The sequence below is a fragment of the Bos javanicus genome, chromosome 28 (assembly GCF_032452875.1).
Source record: "Bos javanicus breed banteng chromosome 28, ARS-OSU_banteng_1.0, whole genome shotgun sequence".
NCBI lineage: Eukaryota > Metazoa > Chordata > Mammalia > Artiodactyla > Bovidae > Bos > Bos javanicus.
The window spans coordinates 25,600,958-25,606,957 of record NC_083895.1 but is presented as its reverse complement, the minus strand read 5'-3'; positions in this window follow the sequence as shown (position 1 = coordinate 25,606,957).

Below are 6,000 nucleotides of genomic sequence, written 5' to 3'. Positions count from 1 at the left end.
ACTGTTCTTCCCCAAACTCTTAAAATGGAAATTGGGTTGACAGAAGATAAACAGTTGTAAAAAAAAGAGAATATATTAAGTAAGATGCTTTTAACAGGAGCACACATAAAACAAGAAGTAAATATTGATCATAGTGGAAATATTGTGACCACAGACTCACAGTAACTGTATTTCTCCTAGGAGCAATGGTTCAGTAGTCACTAGTTCAGTGTTTATGTTGACTTTATAGCATAATTAATGCCAGTCAACTGTATATGTATGTCCAGCATCTAGTCAAAAAAATAAAAAAACATACGAGGAGATTTAGTAAAAATAATTCACTATTAGGAAATGGCTAAATTGGTGTTGGAGGGCTGAAAATCAGGAAACCAGAGGGAATACAGGCACAGCTATCACCCTTGGGAGAACAAAGGCAAGAAGAGGCATTCTTAAAAACTTCAGGCTGGTCCAGTGGAGCCAGGCTCAGCTGTCTGAGGAAAGAGTACTGTTGGGATGAAGGATACAGACAGGACATTTCTGGGACAAAGGAGCTGAACCTGGAACAGCTGTTGCTGATTCAAGGAATGAAGAACCATTGCTGGGCTGAGCTGTATGAACAGCAAGGAAATAGGAAAAAGCAAATTCCACCTACTCTCTTGCCTTTGAGTGTCCTTGGAAGAAGCTAACAGAAAACCAGCTGGTGAAGGAGGGCGTGCTGAGTTCCAGCTCCAGTATCACAAAGCAATAGTAGATTTTGAGCTGAGAGTACTAAAATTTTGGGTTTGTTGGTTACAGTAAGTAACGCTATCTACAGTAACACTATATACAGTAACACTTACTACAGTAAGTATTACTACAAGAGTTTTTGTTGCAGTGTTTTTCTTTTTAATGAATTAATTTATTTTTGGACCGATCAACCAGTATGTGGGATCTTAGTTCCATGACCAGCAATCAAACCTGTGCCCCCTGTATTGAAAGCATGGAGTCTCAGCCGCTGGACTGACAAGGAAGTCTCCTGTTGCAGTGTTTTTTATTGTAGGGGAATTGAAGACAAGCAGAGTGTCTATCACTATGAAAGTGTTGTTCAGTCGCTCAGTCTGTCTGACTTTGGAACCCCATGGACTGCGGCAGGTCAGGCTTTCCTGTTCTTTACCGTAGGGTATGGGGAAATGGACAGTCTTAAAAATTGGTTGGAGGGTGTTTTGAAGGAAGCTTGCTGGAGAAAGAAGAGCATGGTTTGTTCTTGTTCTAGAGACTGGCAAGTATTCTGGGTATCTATATGCTTTTACCACTGAAAGATAACCAATCAGAAAAGAAAAATTTCTTCTCCTCAGTATATTTATATGCTTTTATTTTGGAATTGGTATTTGGAAAGACAGGAAAATTGGGAGAAAGAAAAGTCTCTTGTCCTTAGAGTGTATTAGACAGGCAGATATTACTATTTAAAAGCAATATAATAAATTAATATTTTTATTAGGTGGGTACATAGTTAAATGACTCACATAGAGACTGTAGACCCATTGTCTTATCAAGTATTATGTGCCCTGAGAGATAAAAAGTTTGAAAATAAATTGTAGTTGGAGTACAAATGATATAATTTTATAAAAATAGAATATGACTAATATGTATTACTTGTTTATGTTAATGGAAACCTCACTTGAGCACTAGCAGACCACAATGTACTGTATATTTAGAAACTTTCCCAAACTACACTACAGGAGAATTTTTAATTGCTAAAAAGAGATTTATTGCATTTGGATGCAAGTTTGACCATAGTGGAAGCAGCTGTTTTATGCTAGAACAGGAGCAGCCTTGGAATTGGTGATTTATAGCATAAATCCTGGAAAAGTTATCAGGTTACCTCTTTAAATGGGGTATGGGAAGAAAGAAGCTAAAAACTGGAGGGTTGGCCAAACTTCTGTAGCAGCTTCCCAAACATCTAGTCCTTTCAAGAGAATTCTGGGAAAGGGAAAGCCCTGATTTGTAGTGTTTGACAGTTTTTGTGCTGTGAATACTCCTAACCATGGCCATTTAAAAATTACCTGCATGAAGTCAGTAAATGCAGAATTGGGATTAGATGCTGGCAGTCATTTCTCTCACCTGTAACTTCATCTTACCCCACAATAGGTGAGATGCCACATGCAACTCACCAGCAATTGGCTCTTATTTCCATTTGGCCTTGTAGTGATCTGATTCAAGAGTATCATTCCAAGGACCTGCTTTCTTGATTTCAAGTGGCTTAAAACATAAACCAAGTATCAGCTATACCAGAAACTTCTGGTTAGCCTAGCCCCTGCTTCCCATCATGCCTGTGGAAGATAGTTCCTGGCAGGCCATTAACACCCTCACATTGTCAGTGTCACACCACACATCTTTCACTGTCTGCAGTGGGGCTTCTCCAATACCACAGAGGAGAGGGGGAACCCATTCCAAGCCTTGACTTGGATTCTCCCTGAAAGCAAAAGCCTGAGATAAGGACTTGTGTCTAGGTAGTTTATTTAGGTGGTAGCACCAGGGAGCAGGGATGAGAGACTGGGCAGGATGAGGAAAAGAGAAAAAAATCTTATGAACTTGCATTGTCAGAGTCACTACCGAGTCCAACTGTGACTTGATACAATCCACAACCTTCTGAGGATTGTGTAAAATGCCCCTTAGAATTCTCTACATGGGAGTCAACTGGAGGGAGCGGTCCTTCACCCTCACTGGTTGTGTCTTAATCCTGGACACTCAGTCCTGGGAACTTCTATGGATATGCACATACTGAGTGGGTTCCCCCTGTCCTCTCTGGTATTGGAGAAGCCCCACTGCAGACAGTGAGAGATGTGACGTGTGACACTGACAATGTGAGGGTGTTATGGCCTGCCAGTAACTATCTTCCAGAGGTGTGATGGGAATCAGGGGTGAGGCTAACCAGAAGTTTCTCATATAGCTGATATTTGATTTATAATGTTTTAAAAGGTGGATTAAACATTTATTCACAGTGAAGCTACTATTTAGGATCATGAGATTAAATTTCTTATCAGAGTACTGAAAAAATGTTGGGAGAGAATGTAGTTATTTTCTCCCTTCTCTTTCCTTTTCCTCAAGTAAAACTCTGGGTTATACAGTGTTTCTGTGTTGTAATAAACCCATAGAAAGGATTTTGATCAAGTTCATAAACACTGAATGTACATGAGCAAATACATTCATTTATCTAATGAATACTTAAAATTAGTTTTTTTGCATAATTTCTGAGACATAAATTCTTAGTTTGCACATGGTAAGTGTTAATATTCCTGTATTTGACAATCTGAATTCTGAAAATAAAACATTAGACTCTTATGTTTGTATTACTGAAAGGAGTAGCCCACCCAAACAAGGATCATTCACATCTAGGTGCCATATAGTAAAGGTTCTTCTTATTCAGCTGACTATAGGCAAAAAGATACCTATTCCTAAGAATATGTATATGAAAAGGGTTCTTACAGCTCAGGACATGATAAGTATTTGCACTGATTACTTGAAAAGAGCTAAACCTATATTATGTGAAGAATGCCTACCCCAAACTTTTTTACCTGTATAGACTGTAATGTTTGCAATCTACAGCCTTAATCAGGTCCTGTTTCCAGATGAATCTACCTGGTAGCTAGAAGCCAGAATTTTAGTCCCATATCTGGTGTGCCTGTGTGAAGCCTGAGCAATTTTGTGTCCATTGAATCATAGCCTTCCATCTAACTTTCCACCATGTTCATTTAATCTAGGTGACTGGGTTTCTGCCCAGAGTGCTTGACTGTGGCTCTAACTTATGCCTCAGGTTGGGTGTTTTTTGTTGAACCACCTGAAATAAGGCATTACCACTACCTAACATAGAGTGACATTGCTGGGTGGAGACTCCTGCTGCAGTTTCCCACTCTCTAGATTGTTGGTTCTTAGATATTGTATATTGTAACTGGTCCTAACTAAATACAAGTTAACTGTATTTCATTAGGCCACCAAGCTACTTCGATTGGGCTCAGCTCTTTATTGTTGCTTGGTTCTTTCTCTTGTATTTGCTCACTGCTAAAATTGAAATAGAGCCTGCCTAAAATGTAATATGAACTGTATACCATTTACTACATAGTTAAAATGATTAAAAAGTTACTATTTACTTGAAAACTTTATGTTGTTAAAAATTTCTATTTCAACACCTGTATTATAAAATGAAGTCTCATATTATTTTAGGTACCTAGATTGCAGTAGCTTAAATTCCTACTGCCTTAGTGCCAGAAATCAGCCTCTGAATGTGTTTCTGGGTTACTTTTGAGTCATGCCCAGAGCTCTCTCAGCTGTGTTTAGGAAGAGGTCCATCATGTTTTCCTGTTTCAGATGCCTTGCCATGCTGCTGCACTGCTGCTTTTGCTTTTGTTTTCCAGGTTGATATTCCATCTAATTCAAGAAATAGACCCTTTCCTTAATTTTCTATAGGATAGCATTTTAACTAAAGTTTATAGAAAGAGGCAGGAAAAAGAAAAGACAGCACATCATAATTATGACAGTAACTGTGGCTATGCTCAGAATCCCATGGCCATGAAAATGATTTTGATTTTTTTCAAAGCTGCAAGAGCAAGTTGTTTCTAGAACTATCAATACAAGATGCTTTGGTGTTATAATATAGTCAAGGGACTGATAGGGTAGTTAATTAATAAAAGAAATGTCACCCAGGATGTCTGTGCTGGGAATTTTCATTAACAAGTTGTAAAAGAAATAACAAAGTAATCAATGAACTAAAGCAGACATGATTGACTGTAATTACTGTGCTCGTTAAGGTTATTGACTAACAGCAAGATGAGCTGTCAGAGTTGAGGCATGGCACTCTGAGAAAATTAATCAGAACATTCATTTTAGCCCTTCTGTTTTCACCAAGGCAGTGAAGTTAATGTGTCAGTTTTAGTAGTTCAGAAATAGTTAAATCAAGATTTAAAGTTTTAGCATCCACATATTCTGACTAGCATCTAAATACCATATTTGGGTTTACACAAAGTGAAACAGAGGGAGAGGGAGAAATTAAGTGGTAAGTATATAAAGACAGCAAGCAGGACAACTATAGTTTGTATCAGGTAATGGCTGTAAACATGGAGAAGCAATGGGTTTGAAGGATATTTGAGAAATAAAATTAATAGCATATCATTTTATCATGATGCTGACATCTTTCATTTCTGTATCAAGGCAAATATAACAGGAAATTTTCTTGGTTACCTCCTCCTTCTAGAGCTATTTCTTCTTCATTTGAAAGCCAATAGCTATTGATACTTTATCTTGTATAGTTAATTTTCATATGCCATGCTGTTAAGGACATTGCCATTGCCCCTGGCTTTTATTCCAGTGGTGAAAACAGAAAAAGTAAACATATAAATAAATATGCAAGGTTGTGATAAGTGACTAGGGGCAGTGAGATAAAGTAATCAGGTAATACCTCTCTGAGGGATTATATCAAAGATGAGAATGAGGCAGGCATGTAAATAGCTGGGAGAAAATGATTTCAGGCAAAAGAATAGCAAGTGCAATGGCCCTAAAGGAATACGCTTGGATGTTTTCTGAACAGAAAGTGTAATTGAAGTCAGTGAACTAGGGGAAACAGTGCTGTGAGTCCAGTGGGAGAGGTCGACAGGAGCCAGATCATGAAGGGCCTTGTAGATTTGGTAAACAATTTTCCTTTTGTGCTATGGATAATAGGAAGCCATTGGATAATTTTATGCAGGAGAATAACATGAACTAAACTGTCTTATGAAATATCATTTAGATGCTATGTAGAAAATGGATTGCAAATGCCTCAGAATACTTGGGGTAGGGGAGACAGAGACAGGTGGATGGATTCAAGATAACTTTTGGAAATAGGATTTATGGAAATTCTTGATGGTTGTAAAGGAAAAGACTGAATGAAAGATGATTGCAGGATTTTGGCCTAAGCAATTAAGTGATGGTGCCGATTACTAGAGTATGAAAGATAGAAATAGGGTTTTTACACCTCTCTATCCCTTAATTTTTTTAAATTATAATTTTAAA